Source organism: Artemia franciscana, chromosome 18 (genome assembly GCF_032884065.1).
Source record: "Artemia franciscana chromosome 18, ASM3288406v1, whole genome shotgun sequence".
NCBI lineage: Eukaryota > Metazoa > Arthropoda > Branchiopoda > Anostraca > Artemiidae > Artemia > Artemia franciscana.
In genome coordinates, this window is record NC_088880.1 from 32,292,354 (window position 1) to 32,316,559 (window position 24,206).

General features: G+C 36.2%; 1 protein-coding gene across 3 annotated transcripts in view; it reads right to left on the reverse strand.

The window, feature by feature from the left end:
* The window catches only part of LOC136038882 (uncharacterized), a 154,398-nt gene that overhangs the window by 44,658 nt on the left and 85,534 nt on the right, over window positions 1-24,206 (reverse strand). The gene's annotated exons all lie outside the window — the stretch shown is intronic.

A 24,206-nucleotide genomic window follows, 5' to 3' on the forward strand; every position in this document is an offset into this window, starting at 1 on the left:
TAAGGCCAGAATAAATCAATGAAGACCACTTTGTTTGATTTTGCAATAAAGTGAAAGTTTGTGCAGAAAATAGGTGGGACTCGGAAGTGGCATATATATCTGAAAATCGATTTCCTCTATTATCTTGGGCTAAAATTGTTTACCCCATAAGGGTCAATCAGATGTGAGGCGTTTTAGAATAGACTGAAAATGGGTTTTAGAATATCATAATTCTCATACAAGGGCCCAAAGTAAATGCCTTAAGAATCTTTAGTCGAACAGCAGTAGCAAAAATGCAACCCTGCCTCTTGACCAAAAAGTTGGAAAAGGAATTGGTCTGGGAGGGACTGAGGGCCCAATTAGTGCCTCAAGTGAAACAGATAACCAATCTTTGTGATGAAGGCGGATGTTACTTCGTGGGGCCACAGGCTTATTATCAGCCTGAAATTATACACATTTAAAAACTTGTGCTGTTTTGTTTCAAACGAGTTGATTTACCTCCTTTCCCACTTCAAAGTTAAGGACGGGGTGGCCATGGTATATTAAAGTGCAAACTATCCCCTATTTAGGTCTCGAAATAATACGAATTAAAAGTCAGCAGGCCTAAGCTATTCTTTGTCTGGAAAGATCTAATTAGACAACCATTCTACTAAATGGGTTGAAATTGCAAGAGGTGAGAACCGTATGCTTAAGGGACTAAGGGACCAGCGTGTGCCTCTATCAATTCAGAGCAAAAACACTTGTGTGATTCCACGTCAAACTAGGCATACTATGTTTAACTTTTAGCGAAAAGGTTGGCGAGAAGAGAAGGAGAGGGGAAGGGGCTCATAACGAGTAAAACAAGATAAAACATGACTGTTTTTTTTTTTTTACAAGGAAATGGCTAAGAGAGGGTATACGAGGGGCTATCAACGCACTTTGTGTCTCATAATAATGCTTAATATAAATCCTCGTATAACTTTGGGTAAAAATGGGTGCTGCAAAACCCACTTCTTATATTTGGCTGAGGGTATATTTGGAAGTAAAAAAAAAAAAAAAAAAAAAAAAAATGTAAAGCTTTGACACACTAGTTTTTCACTAGTCTCACTTGTGAAAACTAGTTTCACTAGTTTTGAGTAGGGACTGAGAGAGCTACCTCCAAATTCCAAATTAAGACAATCAACATAAAGTGCAGGTAAGAATAATATACAATAGTAAGAAACATATTAACCACGCATCTTCTTTTTGCCTCTACTTTCGTTTTCTTTTTTATTGCAAAAATTGTCATGGCAAATTTCATGTCATGTCATGTAGATTTAATGTTATGATTATATTCAATTGTCATGTCATGGTAAAATTTGTCAATAGGTAAGAAACTTTTTACTAATTTGTCTTCTTTGCGCGAAAGTTTCTGATTTCTTTTGTTATGACATTTTTTTCGATTTTGTTATGACAATTAAGCAAAGATAGAGTGCGTCCAACTCAAGGGATTTTAAAGAGAAAGTATTTGATGGGGACAGAGGAAGTAAATAACCTTCAAATGGATGCTTCTTGGCCACACCTTTTTTTCAAGAGAAAAGCTTCGAGAGTTTGTTCCAAATGCATTAAGGCAATTAAAATAATGTACAGGTAAGAAACCTACTACTCACCAGTCAATTAGCACCTCAAACTCCACTTCCACTTTTAACCACACATTTTGTTGTGCATCATTTTAGTTTGTGAAGCGTTGAGATTGTCATTCTTTCTTTTCTTCTTACGACAGATTTTGTTGTGCATTATTTGCATTTGTAATTCGCTGTGATGCTCGATGTAACACGCCTTCTAATTTTTAGTTTTGTTGTGCGTCATTTTCATTTACGATCCGACGTGAGTAGAATATGGGTCTGTACTTCAAACGAGAAGAGTAGGGAATCCTTACGAGATTGCTTAGGGACAGAAAACTTTCATTATATTAAATTTTTGTTACATTTCCGGGCCAAGGCAAAATCTAGTGGTCTTATTTCTGTATTATTCCTTTCTTGTGTGGGTGTGTGTGTGTGTTTTTAGCACAAATATTTTACATAGTTTTTTGGAGGGGATCTTGCAGTAGAAAAAAACTGATTGACATTTTAAAAAGGGGTCGAGAGTTTAATATTCTAACATTTTCCTGCTCTGTTAATGAAGCAAACTTTTGTCTTTACGACCAAGTTTGATAGGGATAGGGCTACTTGAAACTTCAATTACAACTACTTGCGGCTTCGACTGTGACTAATTGTGACTGCGACTTCTTGCGACGACTAATTCTATTGCTTGCAACTGTGACTGCAATGAAATAGGGATAGGACTACGGCAAAACTACGGTCAGAGCTACAGTTGGCTTCATTGTAGTTGAGTCAATGTAGTTTAGGGTTTGAACGCACTTCCAGTTTTTTGATCACTGGCATAGTCTTAAAAAGTGTTCAGACCTTCCTACTATAGTATCTTATAAATAACTGAAAAGTAGCTATGACAGTTCGCACCTTGTTCTTTTACTACGGAGTAACCGTTATTCATAAGGTCTGAACGACGTTAGAAAATATTCTTACTGATTTTCTCTTACTCTGGTAGGTAAGCAGAGAGGATTATTACTTTGGTTTGCTTTCATCACTTCTTTCAAGAAATCAAGCAAATTATATATTCCGTCACTGCAACCAGTCGGACCTTGTTGCACCTACTCTAGCAACTAGTAATGTTTTAGCACTGTGTCTTCGGAGTACCAAAAGTTCAGTCTTCAGTGACAGATTCTGGCACAAGGTTCTGAAAATTTGACCAATGAAAACAGGTAGTTTGTTGACAGATTTGTCGAAATATAGATTGTCTTGTCTGGTCAAGACCCCAAAATTTGTCAATGAAAACTGGACTAAAAGTAAACAGTAGTAAAATGGCCTCAACACGCTTTAATAATGGTCACAGATTTATGACAAATTTCACAGGCTTTTCGAATCTTTTTCCACAGGTTCTAAGAATCTGTGGAGGCAAAATTGGCCTCAGTATGCCCCAAAGTCTTTCAATGGAGGAGAAGACGAGCTTGTATTACTGTATAAATTTATATTGTGACTTTTTCTGTAGCGGCCACCCTTTAGATAAATATAGCCATGAATCTGACCGGGCTTTGTGCTATGTTAGCCCCAGGTGGATCGATGCTACAACAAATCGGTATTAATGGTTGTTACATACATTATTAGTCTATTTAGTGCGAGGGAACAACGTTAAGAAACAGGGGCTAATACAAATTAATTCTTAGGTGTATATTTTTTGGTCTTATTTTAGTTAATTAAATTTTTAGAAAAATGACAAAATAAATAAGAATTCCAAACATGGATAGGTCCTTTTATTAGACAGTGAAACAAATACATACAAAAGCTCTAGATATTTAGATGACATAGTCAGTCATCATCATCAGTATAGAAACTAAGAAATATATTTGTTTCACTGTCTAATGACGGACCTGTTCCTATTTGGAGCTCTTATTTGATTCTTCACAGAAAAGGCAGTGTGGTCTTGGGAAAAATAGAAAAAATAAAAAATAAAAAAAAATCCCTTCAGGCTAATAGAATTCAAGGAAGGATAATCGATATTTCACGAATAAAAAAAAACACGACACACTGGGTGCAAAAAAGAAAAAAAAATCGCAAAAAAGAGAGAATAACGACAACAACTGCTAGTGCAAAAGTTAAAAAACTTTGAAAATATTTTGGTCAAGACACCCGCTTTACCGTCCTCTGTGCAAAATAATGCCTATGAAAATATAAAAACCAAATACAAAAATAAAATAAAATGGCTCTTTCAGAGTAACGGAAAGGGTAGGGTAACTGAAAAACAACAACAAAAAAACAAGATTAAATAACATTTTACAGTTTTATCAAACAGTTCGTGGTAACAAACTGTAGTAAGGAGCGACCTGGCTCAATAGTAAACGAAATACATCAAAAGAATTGGATTTTCATGCTGATTTTAAATATGTAAGTTTATCAAATTTGGTCTTTGTCATCAAACCTTACGAGCCTGAGAAAATTTGCCTCATTTTGGAAAATAGGGGGAAACACCCCATAAAAGTCATAGAATCTTAACGAAAATCACACCATCGCATCCAGCGTATCAGAGAACCCTTTAGCCAAAATTTCAAGCTCCTATCTACAAAAATGTGGGATTTCGTAGTTTTTGCCAGAAGACAGATCACGGGTGCGTGTTCATATGTTTTTTTTTTTTTTTTTTTTTTTTTCCCAGGGGTCATCGTATTGACCAAGTGGTCCTAGAATATCGCAAGAGGGCTCATTCTAATGAAATGAAAAGTTCTAGTGCCATTTTTAAGGGACCAAAAAAATTGGAGGGCACCTAGGCCCCCTCCCACGCTCATTTTTTCCCAAAGTCAACGGATCAAAAATTTTGAGATAGCCATTTTGTTCCGCATAGTCGAAAACCATAATAACTATGTCTTTGGGGATGGCCTACTCCCCCACAGTCCCTGGGGGAGGGGCTGCAAGTTACAAACTTTGACCAGTGTTTACATACAGTAATGGTTATTGGGAAGCGTACGGACGTTTTCAGTGGGATTTTTTTGGTTTGGGGATGGGGCTGAGGGGAGGGGGCTATGTGGGAGGATCTTTCCTTGGAGGAATATGTCATGGGGGAAGAGACATTCAATGAAAAGGGCGCGGGATTTTCTAGCATTACTTGAAAAAAAAACAATGAAAAAATAAACATAAAAAGTTTTTTCAATTGAAAGTAAGGACTAGTATTAAAACTTAAAACGAACAGAGATTATTACGCATATGAGGGGTTCTAAAAATACTTTAGCATAAAGAGCGAGGTATTTAGGATAAGATAAATACCTCGTTCTTTATGCTAAAGTATTTTTAGTAATTTAAACTATTTATTCTACGGCCTTTCTGATTAAGGGGTTATTCTTAAAGAATTGGGACAAAACTTAAGATTAACAAATACAAAGTAGAGACAATAGGGAAAATCTTTTTAAGACATTGGAAATCAGTTCCGTGAATATTTCGGCCCTATGTCCAAGGGCCGTCTACAGCACAATACAAGAATAAGAGAGAAACTATATATATATATATATATATATATATATATATATATATATATATATATATATATATATATATATATATATATATATATATATATATATATATATATATATATAAATGAACTTACATCAAATTGTGAGAATTAAAACTAAACAATTAAAAACACTTTTTAAAACTTTTTTTTAAAAATAGCCCTAGCATCCTTACTTCAACTAAGTTCAACCAGGACTGGCGAAAAGAATGACATGAGAATATAAACTCATTCAAGCTAAAGAGAACAAAATAATTAGATGCAATTTCTTAATGCCAATCGTACTTGTTTAGCAGCCGGTCTCAAAGGCCTTTTCGTAGTTGGTTCAGTACTATTATAAATCGGTTTAGTAAAATTTTTGTTAGATCATTGCTAATTAAGTTTGAGTATAAAGAATTTAGTGTATAAAGTATAAAGAAGTCCCTGTTCAAAGAAATATTATTATTTATTTTGAGATTAATTTCGATTGATTCTCGAACCACCTGTTTTATCCCCAAATCATTACTGATGAGTGAAGAGTTTTCAAAAAGTAAGATGTGGGACGGATTATTAAATATATGCCAACCTAAAGCAGAATCAAAGGAATTGCTGGAACTATTTGAAATTAAGGCCTTGTCTATGTCATTTTTATGGTGTTGTAACCGTTTGTCTAGATTCTGATGAGTCCTGCCGACATAGTAATTTCCACAATCGCAAGGTATTTGATAGACCCCTCTTTGGCGAGTAAATGTCTTGAAAACTGATTTCTTGACACTGTCTTGAAAAGATTTTCCCTATTGTCTCTACTTTGTATTTGTTGGTTATGGAAAGGCAGTGTGGTCTTCGTCGCTATTTTCGTCTAACTTAAGATTTTGTGTAAAGAGCGAGTTATTAACGAGGGGACGAATCCCCTCATATACATAATAAAATTATAAGATATAAAATTTTGTTACGTAAGTTAATTCTTAAGTTACGTATATTTTTTACTATTAAAACCGTTCGTTAAAAATTAAAAGTTCTAGTTGCCTTTTTAAGTAACCGAAAAGTTGGAGGGCAAAAGGGCTCCTTCCCCACCCCTTATTTCTCAAAATCGTCTGATCAGAACTAAGAGAAAGCCATTTAGCCAAAAAAAAAAATTAATATGCAAATTTCATTCTAATAATTTATGTGCGGAGAGCCAAAATCCAACATGCATTAATTCAAAAAACGTTCAGAAATTAAATAAAAAAACTATTTTTTTAACTGAAAGTAAGGAGCGACATTAAAACTTAAAACGAACAGAAATTACTCCGTATATGAAATGGGTTGTCCCCTCCGCAATCCCTCGCTCTTTACGCTAAAGTTTGACTCTTTGCCACAGTTGTACTTTTTAAAACAATTCAAAACTTTAGCGTAAAGAGCGAGGGATTCCGGAGGGGACAACCCATTTCATATACGGAGTAATTTCTGTTCGTTTTAAGTTGTAATGTCGCTCCTTACTTTCAGTTAAAAAAAAATAGTTTTTTTTTGTATTTAATCTTACGTAAAGCACTCTTAAAAGCTAATTACTTGCCAGGATCTATTTCAATGCAAAGGATTACTCCAGGACTTTTAGCTCAAAAAAGGGTGGAACCCGGACAAAATTGCAATATAAACGAAAATGGTACCAAAATGATCAGAAAAAAATTCTGTACAACATACTAAAAGTCCCCATAAATCCGAGTGGGGTGAGTACCCGAAAAACAGGGGAAAAGGGAGAAATGCGGGGGAAAATGGGAAAAATGCCGAACATGCCCAGAAAATAGTTTAAAGTGAGTTTTCTGGGGTTTTCACATACGCTGATTACGAAATTGACATCTAAAATTCAGTATAGAAAAAGACTACTACGGAAAACGGGGGAACAGGGGAAAGAGGGGAGAAAAGAGAAGAATACAGGGTAGGGGTAGAAAGCGGTTTGGAAGATATTTTCTGGGGTATTCCTATCTGGTGATTATGAAATTGAGATATAAAATGATATACAAAAATCGATTAACATAAAACGGGGAAATGGGGGGGAGGGAGGGGAAAAAGGAAAATATACAGGGTAGGGGTAGAAAGCATGTGGAAATGTGTTTTCTAGGGTTTTTCCATCTGCTGATTATAAAATTGACATCTAAAACAAAGTTCGAGAACAAATACAGGAGATCTATAGAGGTTCGGCTACCCCATAGGTTCGGAAAAGGCAAAAAAAAATTCGAGAAAGAAATACGGAAAAATACTGAAATTACATTATTCCGTATTCCTCGCCGTTATCGACAAGCGCGTGGGTTCGTCAACATAATCCTGTTCTAATTCGACATCCAGTAAGAGAAGCAAGGTAGACTAGTCACCGCGGAGTTCCAGTGCCGACGACAAAACCTATCCTGACGGAATGACATCTAGCGGATCCAATAGTCCCCAGTCTGCGTGGATGCTTACACATGTGACATGGTAGCAGGGTAAATCAAGGTACGACGAGATTTTTTTTTAAGTCAAGCATAATTTTGCGTATCGGCAACTCTTCTTTCAGTACTAAGCCAAGTTTAATTCATTATTTTCCCTGGGTGCCCGAATTAATGGTTATTAGTTGCGTTTTATCAAGATTAAGCATACATCTGCCCATACACCTGAAAATGACATGGCAGAAACTCTACGTTACGAACTGTGCAGTTATCCGCCCGCTTTGTTTGAGAATCCTGGCATAATGCGTCAGCCAGACAAACCTGCACTAGCGAAAGCAATATGGAAAGAAGCGAACACGGACTCGATTCACCACCTGCCAGTGTCAGATCGTGTCACTGTAGTTGACGGAGGTTGGCTGCTTCAGCAAGTACCTTGGAAGATTGGTGATACTTATGATTCAATCTGTGACAGCTATGTTAGTTTCGTTACTCGACACTGTACCTCCCCTACTGTTGTCTTCGATGGATACAGCGCTGGTCCAGCCACGAAAGATGCTACGCACAACCGACGGTGTAAGGGAAGCCAGCATCAAGTGATCGATTTCAGTTTAGGGATGAAGCTCCAGAAAAAGAAGGAAGAGTTTTTGAGCAACTCTCAGAACAAACAGCGAATTATAAGCTACATCGGGGAAAAACTCAGAGCCAAAGGATTTGAAGTCGTCCATGCGAAGGACGATGCTGACTATCTAATTGTGAAGACTGCCGTAACGAAAGCAGAAAACTCTGAAACAATAGTTCTTGGCAACGACACTGACCTTCTGATTATACTCTTGTATCACCTCCCGCCTAATGCAAAAACACTTTACTTCGAATCGTCAACGAACGCAAAAGAAGCGATAACACGGTTCTGGTGCCTCAACGAAGTGCAAAAAAAATGGGAGAAGTACCCAGGCTGCTTCTGGTAGGGCACGCACTCTTGGGATGTGACACGACCTCACGAGTTTTCGGACTTGGAAAGCAAGCTGTGCTACCTCTTTTGAAGAAGAGCGAAGTGTTCAGAAAAAAATGCAAAGTGTTTCTGGATGAATCATCGTCCAAAGATGAAATTGTGAAAGCGGGTGAATATCTTCTCCTCAGCTTGTATAAAGCACGACCAAACGAAGATCTCACTAAGCTGCGACATCGAATTTTCTTGGAAAAAGTTTCTTCGTCTAATACTACGGCGTTTGTTAAGCCTGAAAGGCTTCCGCCAACCGAAGCTGCAGCTTCATTCCACTCCCAGCGAGTGCGCCTCCAGGTATCCCTTTGGAAAGGGGAACCAGCTGACCTCGACCCGGCTGACTGGGGTTGGGTCCTCAGAGACCATAAATACTCACCTGTGATGACCCATTTGTTGCCCGCACCTCAGACTCTTTTGAGTGTCGTGAGATGCAACTGTAAGACCGGCTGCGAGAACTCGCGATGCAGCTGCAAGAAAAATGAATTAGCGTGTACGTTCGCGTGCGGAGAATGTCAGGGTATCAACTGTTTGAACAGGGACAACGAGATTGTCGAAGAAGAGGAGCTCGACTAGTGATATCAATGCTGTGTTTTTCAAGTCAACTATACTGCCTTCGAAAGTGCAAATTTTACATATAATAGCCATTTTATATATAACTGCCAAGCGGTTGTTTTCTTTATGTTTAGTAATTCAAATGGTTGTAAGAAATGTCTGTGATTCAAGAAAGTAAAAGTTTGATACTTAAGCGAGTTATTTTGTCCATAGGCCTACTTATTAGCCATTAGCAGCTGGCTCAGGAGTCAGGCCTCCCTTCCCCTTTTCCGTTGTTTCCTCCAGTTTTGTTCGGTTTTCATGGTTCTCGTTTTCTTTCCTTCATTTTAGGGGTCAGTTTCGTTATCAGCAGATAGAAAAACCCCAGAAAACACATTTCCACATGCTTTCTACCCCTACCCTGTATATTTCCCTTTTCCCCTCCCCCCCATTTCCCCGTTTTATGTTAATCGATTTTTTCTATATCATTTTATTTCTCAATTTCGTAATCACCAGATAGGAATACCCCAGAAAATATCTTTCAAACCGCTTTCTACCCCTACCCTGTATTCTTCTCTTTTCTCCCCTCTTTCCCCTGTTCCCCCGTTTTCCGTAGTACTCTTTTTCTATACTGAATTTTAGATTTCAATTTCGTAATCAGCGTATGTGAAAACCCCAGAAAACTCACTTTAAACTATTTTCTGGGCATGTTCGGCATTTTTCCCATTTTCCCCCGCATTTCCCCCTTTCCCCCTGTTTTTCGGGTACTCGCCCCACTCGGATTTATGGGGACTTTTAGTATGTTGTACAGAATTTTTTCTGATCATTTTGGTACCATTTTCGTTTATATTGCAATTTTGTCCGGGTCAAACCCTAAAAGTCCTGGACTAGATCTATTTCATTGCGAAATATAATTTTGTGGACGGATGTAAAAACGATCAGAATTAACAATTTCATCATAAATGGGACCAGCGTCTCTATTGAGGGCGACCTTTAAGCGAATATTTGTATCATACCTTTAACAGAGGCAATAATTGAGATATGATCAAACAAGAATCAAAAAGCTGGCATCTTTGGTTCCCGAGGTGATGTGGAGAATCTAGATTTACTTTGAGGATAGGTGCGAACACAGTTAGACTGTTGTAAAGTTTGGAAAGGTGAAACTGACCGAAATCTGTGATGCAAGCAAAGCATATGCAATTCAAATCTTTATAGCAAGGTTTCGAATTACAAGCTTAATGGTTTCTTTAATACTTCTTCTAAAAGGCATACAAAAGGCTATCAGAGAGTAAAATAGATGTTTCAGAAAGTTGACAATATGAAAAATCAGATGACAATATCCAACTAGCAGGAAGTTGGATATGATAATATCCAACTAGCTGGATATCCTCGATTTCACTCCGCATTCCTCAAGCTAAAAATATCAGGAGACACTAATTCTTAAACATTTCAGAAAAGACCCACATTATTATTATCATATATGATAATATATATATATGTCATATATATAATCATATGTGATAATATTATTATCACATATTATCACCTGAGCTGCAAAGGGAATTAAATTGTTATCCTTGATAAAACTTCATATAACCAAAAGTTACTGATATTTTATCCAACACTCATACTTATATGCCTGTAGATTCAGACTCACTCAAAAAGTTCACCCGTGTAATACGAAGGGAGCTAGGAATTTTGTTTTATTTTAAAGGTTGCTCTGCTCCCAAATTTTACGGTTTCCCAAAAATCCAAAAAAATGGAGATCTTCTACGTCAAATTGTGGCTTCTTATAGCTCTCCGGGTACCAGATTGGGAAAATTGTTGTGAAAACTTTTTCATCAAATTATGCAAACGCAAACCTCATACGTTAAAAATTCAGTTCAAATTGTTTAAAAATTAAAAAACCTTGAAATAAAAAAGGTACTATTTTGGTCAGTTTCGATCTCATTTCTATGTATACATCTTATAACATTGAAAAAATGTGAACATGCTCTTCAAAGGAAATTCGAAGATAATATTGAACAAATAGACTAGAAAACACTAGATATAGATACTTTTACGAGTCTCGTCCGTCTTTGCGATAGTTCTTCCTTATATTTCCGATCCAATAACCAGTTTTTCACTCAAATTATGGGTCTCCCAATGGGTACAAGCCTTTCACCGTTTTTGGCAACTTTTTATATGGAATTTAGTGAAACTTGAGGTCAGAGAGCTTATCCTCTGAAACACCGATTGTGAGGTCGGTTTGTGGATGATGCTATTTCGGTGTGGGATCATGGACAGGAGTCACGTGACTCCTTCTTGACTCATTTAATCACTTTGGACTCTAATCTTCAGTTCACCTTAGAGCTAGAAGATAACCACTAACTGCCTTTTCTAGACGTCTTAATTTTCAATACGTCTCTTAGCCTTGAAATTTCTACTTTTAGAGAGCCTACACATAATGGTAGGTATTTGTGTTTTTCCTCCAACAAGGCAACAACTCTCTCTGCGTGAAAAGAGGAGCAGCTTCTTCTTTGTTTGACTACGTAGTAAGAATATGCTCAGAGCCTCACATAGTCCCAAAATTGAAGTATCTTAAGGATATTTTATTTTGCAACGGATATCCCATAAAATTACTTGAAATTACTATCACAGACAAAAGACAAAAAAGGCAGAAAAGAATGCATCAACTCTACAAACCTCAACTGATATTGTCCCTTCGATGGGTGATAAGAAAATTCTCACTGTTTTACGTTATATTACAAAATTGAGTGACAAACTTCAAAGAATCCTAAAAAACATAGTCTTAATGTCGTCTTTAAAAATTCAAATAAATACAGAGCTTTTTCAACAGCGTCAAAGACAAAACCAGCCCCATTCTGGGTAATGGTGTTTATCGAATTAGCTATTCTTGTGGCTGTTTTTATTTTGGTAGAACCCAACACCAGTAGAGGGGAGGTTATCGGAACACAGGTCCTCAATCGACATAGCTATGGAGCTACGACAAAGGCCTGAGATTTTTATTCCACTTTGGCTCAACGTGTCTATGACAACCCGAATCATTTCATTTTGTTTGATAATACCCCATTACTGTCCCTGTTAAATCTTTCGCGCCAGTTTTTAGGGAGATAGTTGAAATAAAGAAGCATATTTACCTAAAGGTCGCCCTCGATAAAGACACTGGAGAAACTTTTCCCATTTATAAATGCGAAAGTCCCATTTAAAATTAGATTATTAATTCTGATCGTTTTTACATTCGTCCACAAAATTATGTTTCACAATCAAGTAGAACCTTTGATAATATCCTACCTGGCAAGCGATTAGCTTTTAAGAGTGCTTTACATAACATGAAATTATTAAATGCTATTTAGTCTTGCTATTTTTGATTTCAGTTACCCTTTCACCGTTACTTTGAAAAGGTTATCTTATTTTAGTTTTGTGTTTCTTTTAAGGTTTGGTTTTTATATTTTTATTAAATAAAAAAAGTTTTTTTTAACGAAAAGTAAGGAGCGACATTAAAACTTAAAACGAACAGAAATTACTTCTTATATGAAACTAGATCCTTGCTCATCAACGCCCCACTCTTTACGCTAAAGTTTGACTCTTTCTCTTAACTCTACTTTTTAAAACAGTAAAAAACTTCAGTGTAAAGAGCGGGGCGTTGATGAGGAAGTATCTCCTTTCATATACGAAGTGATTTATGTTCGTTTTAAGTTTTAATGCCGCTCCTTACTTTCCGTTAAAAAAAACTTGTTTTTTTTATTTAATTTCTGAATGTTTTTGAATCAATGCATGTTTTGATTTTGGCTCTCCGCAGATGAATAATTAAAACGAAATTTGCATATTTTTTTGCTAAATGGCTTTCTCATAGTTTTGATCAAATGATTTTGAGAAAAAAAGGAGCGGGGGAGGAGGCCTAGTTGCCCTCCAATTTTTGGTTACTTAAAAAGGCAACTAGAACTTTTAATTTTTTTACGAATGTTTTTGTTAGTAAAAGATATACGTAACTTACAAATTAGCTTACGTAGCGAACTTCTGTATTCTCATGTTTTTGTTACGTATACAAAGCGGTTCACCCCTTCGTCAGAACCTCGCTCTTTACACTAAAGCTTAAATTTTGTTCCGATTTCTTAAGAATGACCCCTGAATCACAAAGCCCGTAGAATAAATAGTTGAAGTTAATAAAAATACTTTAGCTTTAAAAAAAGCGAGGTATTAGGACGAGGTGAGCCCATCACATGGGTAATAATTTCTGTTCGTTTTAAATTTAAATGCTTCTCCTTACTTTCAGTTGAAAAAACTTTTTCATATTTATTTTTTCGTTGTATTTTTTTTTAAATAATGCTAGATAATCCTGCGCCCCCTTCATGAACAATTTTCTTCCCCCATGGCAAATTCCTCCAAGGAAAGTTCCAACAACATATCCCCCTCTTCTCAACTCCTCCCCCAGCCTAAAAATCCCCCTGAAAACGTCTGTACACTTCCAAATAACCCTTACTATATGTAAGCACTGGTCAAAGTTTGTAACTAGGCCCCTCCCACGGGAACTTGGGGGAGTATGTCGTCCCCAAAGACATAGTTATAAGGTTTTTTGACTACGCTGAATAAAATGGCTGTCTCAGAATTTTGATCTGGTGACTTTGGGAAAATAATTAGCGTGGGAGGGGACCTAGGTGCCCTCCAATTTTTCGGTCACTTAAAAAGTGCACTAGAACTTTTCATTTCCGTTAGAACGAGCCCTCTCGCAAGATTCTAGGACCACTGGGTCGATACGATCACCCCTGGGAAAAAAACAACAACAAATAAACACGCACCCGTGATCTGCCATATTTTTGTAGATAGGAGCTTGAAACTTCTACAATAAGATTCTCTGATACGCTGAATCTGATGGTGTGATTTTCATTAAGATTCTGTGGTTTTTAGGGGTTGTTTTCCCCTATTTTCTAAAATAAGGCAAATTTTCTCAGGCTCGTAACTTTTGACGGGTAAGACTAAACTGGATTAAAATTATATATTTAAAATCAGCATTAAAATGCGATTCTTTTGACGTAGCTATTGATATCAAAATTCTATTTTTTAGAGTTTTGGTTACTATTGAGCCGGGTCGCTCCTTACTACAGTTCGTTACCACGAACTGTTTGATCGGTATTATTTTGCACTGAGGGTGGTCAACTGACTGAAATATTTGCATAAGATTTAAAGTTTTTCACTGGCTTTTGTTGTTCTCACTCTCTTCTTCGCGATTTTTTTTTTATTTTGTCATATTTAGCCTGCGTGATCTCAGAATTATTTATAAACAAAAGAAAAGAGAAAATTGCGGACTGTAAAAATAATAATTTGTCGGTTGTTTGGTTTATCTTCACTACTGCTTAGGCCTACACTAATGACGTCTTGTTGTTTGTATTAACAAAATTATCTGCAATATTTTTTTTTATCTTTGAATATTCCTGACTGAAGCATAATTTTTTTTTCTGAAGCAGAAGTAGCGTCTTCTAATATTGTTAATGTACAACAAAAATATTGGAAAAGGAATAGCCCTGCCGCTCCAAATATTAATGCAAAATGGGGAAGTAAATGATAATTTATCAAAATATTGTCTTTACCGCGGAAAATGTGTCCCTAAACTTATCAATAGGCCCGAAATCACAATATTTGCTTTATTTAGTATCACTAGCAATTTTTCAGTTTGAATAGAAATGTGCCACGATGAGTTTGTCACGCAGTTTGTGGTAATGAACTATAGGAAAGGAGTGACTCTTGTATGAAACACTAAAACAAAAGTTTTGACAAGAATACGTAAATAAAAAATCAACTTTACATGGTAATTTCAAATATACAAACTCATTAAAATAAAATTTACACAAAAGCTGATGAAACTAAGTTCCCTGACTTCCAAAAAGGGGAAAGCTGAAAAAAGTCATCCAACGTCATCAAGACTGACAGATTAAATATTCTGGACCAAGGGGGACTTCAATAGAGTCACCAGGGATGTTTTAATTCTAGATGTACCTACTTCAAAGATCCTCCTTTCAAATAAACTTCGCAAGAATAAAGTGGAGATCACAGTCCTAATAAAAACGGTGAAACAGTACGGGGAACGGCGAAGAACAAGCAGGCAACAGTCATTCGTTGCCCAGGTCTCGAGGAAGCTCGAGTGAGTACAGTATCATTTTTTTCTTTTTCTTGTTGGAGTTTACAATATTTTTTGTTTTTTCATTATCCCTCTTCTGTATATTTTATACCGTCAAATGGCGGTCTGTACTATATTATGAATGGCTGTTCGAGTAAATAATGATATGCAGCAGTCCCGTTTGGACTTGTTGCAAAATTCGCCATTTTGTATTGAAGATGTTTTGTCGTTATCGGTAGCGAATGATTTTGTGGGTCATCAATTTAAGCCGCTGCGGAGTAGCAAATATATTCGGTAAAGTGATATTGAAATGCCTGCGCAATCTGTGTCTTTGACTGTGGCTCAGTGGAATTGTCATCTGAATTCTAACCACCATGAGGTCGTCCGTCTACTAGATCTTTATAAAAATAAGGTAGAAGTATTAGGGATTTGCAAGTCGTTCGTAACTCAAGACACTTTCCTCTCGTCACATTTTTTTCCAGGCTATAAACTTGTATCAAAATCAAGGAGTTCAATGAGAGGAAGAGGTTTGACTTTTCTGCTAGCAAATTCTTTGGATTACGTAGTTCGAGATGATTTAACTCTCTGGAATGAAGGTAAGCTCGAAACTTTATCAATATAAATAGAGTTAGAGTAAAATAGAAAGTTCATCATTTCTTTGGTTTACCGGCCGCCCATCGCAAACCCAGATGAATTTTTTGGAGAATTCGATGGATTTCTTCAAAGAATGTCAAGTACTATACTCCAATGTATTTTTTTTTAGGGGAATTTAACTTTGATGTTTAAAATCTAGAAGGAGTAATCCTTGATTTTTTTTAACCTTATGCTTTCACATAATCTTTATCTCGCAGTTTCAATCCCAACTAGGATAACAAATCATTCGGCAACCCTGATTGACAATATCTTTCTTTCTTCGGATGCAATTGTCGAGTGCTGTGCTGACGTTGTCTTACACCCTGGGTCTGACCATCTACCAGTATTTTGCACCATTAAAAGATTTGGCTTTAAACATAAAACCACTACTAAGCTTCAATTCAGAATGATGAAAGGTGAAAATCCCAGGAAATTTAAAGATGAAATCAGCAAAGTATCATGGCAAGAAGTCATGGCGGAGAAAGAAGACCCCTTGACTGCTTTTGATAAATTTATGAGTATTTTGTCTCCCATCTATGATCAGTGTTTCCCGTTAAAAACTGCAACTAAGAAGAAAAACCAACTGCGGAAGCCATGGATTACGGAAGAGATACTGGAAATGATGAAGAAGAGAGACCAATTATTCTCAGATTAACTCAATTGTGAGAGTGATGACAGTTGGGAAGAGTACAGAAAGGCAAGAAATAGGGTGAATTCTGCACGACAATGAGGGAGTATCTCGGAGAGAAATTAAAATCGCAGAAAGGAGACATTAGAGGGACCTGGCTCACTATTAAAAGCGTTCTCGGCCATGGTAAGGACTCAGCATCAACTGATAAGTTAGTCATAGGTGAAAGAACTGTGAGTGGGAGGCAAGAAGTTAGTGAAGAGTTTTGTAAGTTTTTTACCAAAATAGGATGGCAAATAAACCAAGAGGCAAAAGATCAAAGCGGACAGCTAGATACTGAGGAGTTTGATGATAACCGCGGTATTCATTACTCATTTTACTTTACCGAATGTACTATGGATGAGATTACCCAAGCAGTGAAATCGATCAAATCTAATGCAGCTGGTGTTGATGGCCTAAACATTAAAGAATTTAAAGCAGTTGCTGCGTATCTCTTACCTGTGATATTATATCTAGTCAATTTATCTGTTCAAAAAGGTGTGTTTCCTGACGAACTAAAGCGGACAAAAGTTATACCCCTTCATGAAGGAGGTGATAAAAGAGATATTTCCAACTGGAGACCAATATCTATTCTACCGCTCTTCTCAAAAATTTATGGAAAAGTAGTGTATAAGAAAATATACGAGTACATGAATTCGCTTGGGTTTTTGTCAGATTCGCAGTTTGGTTTTAGAAAAGGTCATTCTACAGTGCATGCCGTTCATCACCTTTTAGATTGTGTAAATAGTGCGTTAGAAAATAATTTGATCCCTCTAACTATTTTTTTTGATTTGAAGAAGGCGTTTGACACTGTGGATTTTGAAGTTCTACTGAAAAGACTGCGGAACCTTGGAATTAAAGATACAGCATTAAGTTGGTTTCGGTCTTATCTGTGGGGAAGATCAATGAAGGTGGTGATGATTGATATATCTAGTGCAGCTATGCCTATAAATTGTGGTGTTCCCCAAGGATCAGTCCTTAGCCCGTTACTCTTCTTGGTATATGTGAATACTCTTCAATTTATCTAAATGATTCAGTTTTAACCACTTCAGCCGATGATACAGCTATCACAGTGTTTGCCCGGACTTCAAAAGAGGTTGTGCAAAAAGCGAACCACGTCCTTAGTCGGCTTCATGTTTTTACAGCTCTAAGCTCCCTCGCAGTAAATCCAAGAAAAGCGAATTTTATGGTGTTTAGTAGAACTGGTGTACATGAACTTCTTGAAAATGTGCTTTATAACGGTGTTAGCATAACACATGTGTTTTTTTTGTAAATATCTCGGATTTTATATTGATTGGAATTTGTTTTGGAAGAAGCATGGTGAAATAGTGTCGGCAAAAGCAGCTAGAGGATTGGAGTGATGAGGAGGCTGAAAAAAGTGTTGCCGGTAGCAGTTGTCAAATTGTGCACCCTTACATCACGTACGGTTGTTCTGTTTGGGCAAGCAATTTCGTGATGAATTATAAAAGAAATCAAATAATACAAAACAAAGCACTGCTTCTGATCATTTAGAAAGAATGATATTTTGAACATATGCGAGCTTCGTGATTACTACGTTGTTTTTCAAAGTGTAAATAAGGTAAGCCCTGAGTACTTTTATGATTTTTCTTTTTAAACTAACTCGTTTTATCACCCTTATTTTAACCGGAATTCGAAGGATTTGACTCACGAGAGAAGAAATACAACGAGAGCAGGATTTGTTCTCAGGAACATAGGTGTCAGCGTCTGGAATGACCTTCCAGAATTGTTCAGAGCGGCAATAAGTCTGGCATCATTCAAAGAATGGTTAAACTCCATTTTTTAAAAAGAAGAGAAGTGTGATAGGAAGAAAGGGTATTTATTTATTGATTATTTAATGTTAATTATTTTGTTTTTTTACCCTCCCCCCAAGGATTTTTTTTTCTTTCTTCAAAATCATTTGAAGAAATGATTTAGCAGATTTATGGTGGTTAGAATTGCGGCCACAATCAGGACTCTTTTGTCTTAAGAGACAAAATTATATGTTTTGGATGAAAATAAAAAATGTCTATGTCTATGTCTATGTCTATGCTAAATTAGACCTATAAAAGAAGCCTTATTCCTTACATGTGCCATTCAGATTACACATCGGTTAATCATTAAGTTTAATGATGCAACTGAATCCTGATCAGCCAAATCGTTCATACAATTGCAGCTGAGTATGGATCCATACTTGCTGTATGCTTGTTCTTCTGTATGACTGCGTTCTGCCGAATACACGTGCAATCCATTCGGCTTACAGATCGGCTAATCATTAAGATTAATGATTCAACTGACTCATGATCAGCCATCGTTCATATAAATGCTGCTGCATATGGATCCATACTTGCTGTATGATTGTGCTCTGCCGAAATCATCTTGCATCTATTCTTAATTTATTGAAGCTTCCCCACATTTTATATCGTATTTCCCATTTGGAAGATTTCTTGTAAGTCAAATAAAAAAAACTCACTCTGCTTCTTTACTAAATATTTAAATTCTCTCATCCGACATTCAAGAATAGATTGAAGGTTCGGAGGCACTGACCCTGAAGAATCTGTGATTTCATTTTGTGATTAAATAAAAAAAAACAAGTTTTTTGAAATGAAAGTAAGGAGCGACATTAAAACTTAAAACGAACAGCAATTACTCCGTATATGAAAGGGGCTTTTCCTCCTCGACACACCGCTCTTTACGCTAAAGTTTTTTATTGTTTTAAAAATAGAGTTGCGAGAAAGAATCAAACTTTAGCGCAAGGAGCGGGGTGTCGAGGAGGAAAAGCCCCTTTCATATACGGAGTAATTTCTGTTCGTTTTAAATTTTAATGTCGCTCCTTACTTTCATTTCAAAAAACTTGTTTTTTTTATTTAATTTCTGAAAGTTTTTGAATTAATGCATGTCTGATTTTGGCTCTCCGTACATAAATTATTAAAATGAAGTTTGCATATTAATTCTTTTTTTTGGCTAAATGGCTTTCTCTTAGTTTTGATCAGACGATTTTGAGAAATAAGGGGTGGGGAAGGAGGCCTAGTTGCCCTCCAATTTTTCGGCTACCTAAAAAGGCAACTAGATCTTTTAATTTTTAACGAACGTTTTTATTAGTAAAAAATATACGTAACTTAGAATTAACTTACGTAACAAACTTTTATATTCTTATATTTTTGATTATATATATGAGGGGGTTGGTCCCCTCGTTAATACCTCGCTCTTCACACGAAATATTGTTTTGTCCCAATTCTTTAAAAAAGACCCCTGAATCAGAAAGGCCGTAGAATAAATAGTTGAAATTACTTTAAAATTTTTTAGCATAAAGAGCGAAGTATTTATCTCCTCCTAAATACCTAGCTCTTTATGCTAAAGCATTTTTAGAGCCCCCCATATGCGTAATAATCTCTATTCGTTTTAAGTTTTAATGTTTCTCCTTACTTTCAATTGAAAAAACTTTTTCATGTTTATATTTTCATTTTTTTTTAAATAGTAATGCTAGAAAATCCTGCGCCCTTTTCATTGAATTTCTCTTCCTCCATGAAATATTCCTCCAAGGAAAGATCCTCCCATATAGCCCCCTCCCCTGAACCCCACACCCGAACCAAAAAAATCCCCCTGATTACGTCGGTACACTTCCCAGTTACCATTACTGTATGTAAACATTGGTCAAAGTTTGTAACTTGCAGCCCCTCCCCCAGGGACTGCGGGGGGTAAGTCATCCCCAAAGACATAGTTATTATGGTTTTCGACTATGCGAAACAAAATGGCTATCTCAAAATTTTGTTCCGCTGACTTTGGGAAAAAAATGAGCGTGGGAGGTGGCCTAGGTGCCCTCCAATTTTTTGGGTCACTTAAAAAGGGCACTAGAACTTTTCATTTCCGTTAGAATGAGCTCTCTTGCAACACTCTAGGACCACTTGGTCGATACGATGACCCCTGGGAAAAAAAAAACAAAAACAAAAACACCCGTGATTTGTCTTCTGGGAAAAAATATAAAATTCCACATTTTTGTAGATTTGACCTTAAAATTTTTTCTATAGGGTTCTCGGATATGCTGAATGCGACGGTGTGATTTTTATTAAGATCCTATGATTTTTAGGCGGTGTTACCCCCTATTTTCCAAAATAAGGCAACTTATGATGACAAAGACTAAATTTGATGAAACTTATATATTTAAAATCAGCATAAAAATCTGATTCTTTTGATATATCTTTTAGTATCGAAGTTCCATTTTTTAGAGTTTCGTTTACTATTGAGCCAGGTCGCTCCTTACTACAGTTCCACGAACTGTTACCACGAACTGTTTGAAAAACAATAGAAAGATACGTTGGTACTCTCTGCTATTGTGCATTAAATTAAAAAAAACACAATTTTTTTTAAACTCAAAGTAAGGAGCGACATTAAAACTTTAAAGGAGCAAAAATTACTCCGTATATGAAAAAGGCTGTATCCTCCTCATCGCCCCGCTCTTTACGCTATCAAACTTTAACTCTTTCTCTCAACTCTACTTCTTAAAACAGTAGAAAACTTTAGCGTAAAGAGTGGGACGTTGAGGAGGGAACAGCCTCTTTCGTATACAGAGTGATTTTTGTTCGCTTTAAGTTTTAATGTCACTCCTTAATTTCAGTTAAAAAACCTTGCTTTTTTCATTTAGTTTCTGAACGTTTTTGAATTAATACGTATTTTGATTTTGGCTCTCCACACATGAATAATTAAAATGAAATTTACATATGAATTTTTTTTTGATAAATGGTTTTCTCTTGGTCTTGATCGGACGGTTCTGAGAAAAAAAAGGTGGGGAAGGAGGCCTAGCTGCCCAGCAATCTTTTGGTTACTTAAAAGGGCAACTAGAACTTTTAATTTTTTTCAAACGTTTTTATTAGTAAATAATACACGTAACTTACGAATTAACGTACGTAAGGAACTTCTATATTCGCATATTTTTATTACGTATGAGGGATTTCCCCCTCTGTTAATGATTCGCTCTTTACACTAAAGCTCAAATTTTGTCCCAATTCTTTAAGTAAGACCCCTGAATCACAAAGACCGTAGAATAAATCCCCTTGAAGATATCTATATAATTCCTAATAACCATTACTATATGTAAACAATGGTCAAAGTTTGTAACTTGCAGCCCCTCTCCTGGGGACTGTGAGGGAGTAAGCAGTCCCGTCATTAGATTTTTCGACTATGCTGAACAAAATTGCTATCTCAAAATTTTGATCCGTTGATTTTGGGAAACAAATGAGTGTGGGAAGGGGCCTAGGTGCCCTCCAATTTTGTAGGTTACTTATAAAGGGCACTAGAACTTTTAATTTCCGTTAGAATTAGCACTGTCACGACATTCTGGGATCACTGGGTCGATACGATCCCCCATGGGAAAAAAAACAAAAAAACACGCATCAGTGATCGGTCTTCTGGCAAAAAATACAAAATTTCATATTTTTCTAGATAGGAGATTGAAACCTCTACAGTAGGGTTTTCTGATACGCTGAATGCGCTGGTGTGATTTTTGTTAAGATTTTATGACTTTTAGGGGGTGTTTCTTCCTATTTTCCAAAATAAGGCAAATTTTCTCGGGCTTGTAACTTTTGATGGTAAAACTTGTATATTTAAAATCAGCATAAAAATCTTATTCTTTTGACGATCTATTAACATGAAACTTCCGATTTTTAGAGTTCCGTTTACTATTGAGCTTGGTCACTCCTTACTACAGTTCGTTACCACGAAGTGTTTGATTTAATAGCTCCGAACTGAGAGTTCTCATATACTGTACTCTTTCCTCTTATTTGTCATTTGATATAGTGTGGTTTCTATTTTCTGTTACGAGTCCAGTTTGTTTTCTTTTCTTTTTTCTATTTTGTTCTTTGCTCTTCTGTCACACCCAGAAGCTAGTGTATAATAGGTTTTGCAATAAATAATAGTGTCAACGATAACTGAGAGATCGCAAAATACCAAATACAAAAACAAATACAAAACTAAAAAGAAAATTGTCAGTTTCACAAGGTCTCCCCACCATTAGAAACATGAGAATATATTTATTTTTTTATGTTGAAAAATAGTTTCTAAACATAAAACGAAGTCAGTTTGGGGCGGGAGGGGGATGGGATTTCGCAATAAGCACAGATAGATCTAGACATGCCGGCTTCTAGGGTAATATTTATAACTAATTGTTTTACTATTTCTAATATTTTTCTTCTGTAAATCCTAGTAAGTACAGCAAGGTTCAAACATAAACTCTAAGATTCCACGTAACAGTGTTTTATTGGTTGCACAGATTTTGTACAAATTGAATTATTTCTATATATAATTTCTATGCTGTACACTAAAACTTAGCTTTATGTGCTTTTAATGAAGCAAATGTTTTCAGATCAGAGTTTTGAAGCCATTTTACGTCTTATAGAAGTTATGCTCAAGTGTCTCATGCCCTGCTTTGCCATCGTGTTCCTAAGATAGTTTTTGTTTAACTTTAATTTGCTACAGCTTCTTTTCCACATAATAATTGAAATTAGGTATTTTTTTTCCAAGACCACACTGCCCCTCTATGAAGAGCAAATAAACGTTAAAGTGGGGATAAATCTATTTATTAGACAATGGAAACAGACAAAAAAGTGAGGATATTTCGACCACATATACAGTAATTGCCATCATCGGAAATACAGTGATTGTCATCATCATCAAGTGTCTCATGTTCTGATCTTCCATCGCATTTCTAAGGTAGTCTTTGTTTAAATTTAATTTGCTAAAGCTTCTTTTCGACATAATACCTTAAATTAAGTATTTTTTCCAAGACCACACTGCCTTTCTATGACGAGCAAATAAACGTTCAAGTGGGGATAAGTTCATTTATTAGACAGTGAAAAAAGACAAAAAAATGTGGATACTTCGACCACATATACAGTAATTGTCATCATCAAAAATATAGTGTTTGTCATCATCATCAAGTGTACAATAAAGGCAAATATATACTAAAGAAAACTGACCTGCTTCTCTGGATACTTGAATTATGCAGAATTATCTTAATTTTTACATGATTTTTTACAGAAACTAAATTTCAGCTTCGGGGTGGGGGGGGGGAGCAAACTGAGGTCTGGTGAGGCAAACTTGGGTCTGGAGGGGGAAGTTGCCTCTCTGCACCATAGCAAATTACGCCCCCGCATACAATGTGTACAATTCCAATAGTTTCCTTAAAGGAAGTGTTTTGGAATTTCAATGTTAAAAAGATTTGCAAGCTACTTCCCCAGTTTTAGATCATAAAGGATAGTAACCCAATTCTTAGGTAAGGCTATTATCACAGAATTAAAATTATATTCAGTGCAGCAGTAGCAAAGATTACCTTTTTGGCCAACCGTTTGGGGCTACACGGAAAGCAGGTCGTCCTTGTCTGGGTTCGGAGGATGTCATAAATAAAGATTTAAAGGAAATGGGAACTTCCTGGGAGGGTATAAGAGGGAGGCTTTAAATAGATTAGGTTGGAGGAGGAGCGTGCGTAGCTGTGTTGGCCTCAGGCGGCTGTAGTAGTAGCAAAGCTGCTCAGTTTTGGGACAAACATTTTTTCTCTATAGGCAGCAATATTTTAAATTGTACCAAAATTAGTTCATATAATATAGCAATATGAAAAGAGTGAAATTGCGAAGAGCAAATTCAAAAGAAAATAAAGAGCGATATTCAGGACTATGTGCAGTTTCATCCTAGACATTCTAGACTATTTACATTACATTATAATAAAATAATGAATTTCACTAATAATTGAATAAATAATGAATTTCACTAATAATTCCACTAATAATGAATAATTGGCGCTTTGGCATCGATCCTGCCAGTTTGGACCTAAGCTTGTAATAC